The sequence below is a fragment of the Sinocyclocheilus rhinocerous genome, unplaced genomic scaffold (assembly GCF_001515625.1).
Source record: "Sinocyclocheilus rhinocerous isolate Xijiao unplaced genomic scaffold, SAMN03320098_v1.1 scaffold3640, whole genome shotgun sequence".
NCBI lineage: Eukaryota > Metazoa > Chordata > Actinopteri > Cypriniformes > Cyprinidae > Sinocyclocheilus > Sinocyclocheilus rhinocerous.
Window position 1 is genome coordinate 17,958 of NW_015641454.1, and position 924 is coordinate 18,881.

The 924-nt window shown below is 42.2% G+C and overlaps 1 protein-coding gene across 1 annotated transcript in view; it reads left to right on the plus strand.

Annotated features, from left to right (window-relative positions):
- The window catches only part of LOC107754990 (C-type mannose receptor 2-like), a 4,258-nt gene that overhangs the window by 2,699 nt on the left and 635 nt on the right, over window positions 1-924 (plus strand). The gene's annotated exons all lie outside the window — the stretch shown is intronic.

A 924-nucleotide genomic window follows, 5' to 3' on the forward strand; every position in this document is an offset into this window, starting at 1 on the left:
ATTCGAGCCGTTCATGCCAGACTGGGGAGAGAGGTGTTGAAATAATGTAAAATATGTGAAAAATAATGTGTTTTTCGAACAACCTAGTATGAGAGCCTGTTCTAGTACACCCCCAAAACAAAATCAAGACTTTGTAAAAGAGCATAATAGGAACCCTTTAAAGGAAAGATATAGGCCTTATTTTTTGCAGCATAAATAAATGACTCACCGCGTCAATAACAAAACGTTTAAAAAAATAAAAGGTGTATATCTTACAGTTTCCTTCCAATTCTATTTTTTAAATACAATGGTGTTTGTCACAATATTAGGAAGAGCACGAAAGGGGTTATTATTAGGTTACTGTCTGTCTGTCCATGACACCTGCGTGCAGAGGTCCTGCAGTACTGTCATCAGACCTGTTCAAACCAGCCAAATAATTGTTTGATCAACGAGTGCGTCCTTATGTCTTGATCAGTCTCTCTCTAGTTTCTGCTTGTGCTTTGTTTTATTTCCAGATAAACTGATTGTGATCAGAGAGAATCTGACGTGGTCTGAAGCTCTGAGATACTGCAGACAGAATCATGTGGATCTGGTCTCGGTTCATTCAGAAGAGATTCAGCGTCGTGTGATGAACGTGGTTAAACGGGCGTCTACTGCGGCCTGCACTAAAGGCAGCAAGTGTTATCACTATGTCTGAGACACGCTAGCTTTCCCAAGGCAGACGAACTTAGAGTGGTTACAATCATCCGGGTTTAAATCGCGCTCAAATTGATTTGATATTGACACAATATTTACACTGAAGCTCGCAGGCGGCTTTGGTAAGGCGCGTGACATTTCCCGACCAGGCGCAGAGTGCTGCCAACCACAACACACACTGGCCCAGCTAACCAATCACAGCACACACTGTATTTCAGAAGGCGGGCCTTCATTTGATACAGGAACTAT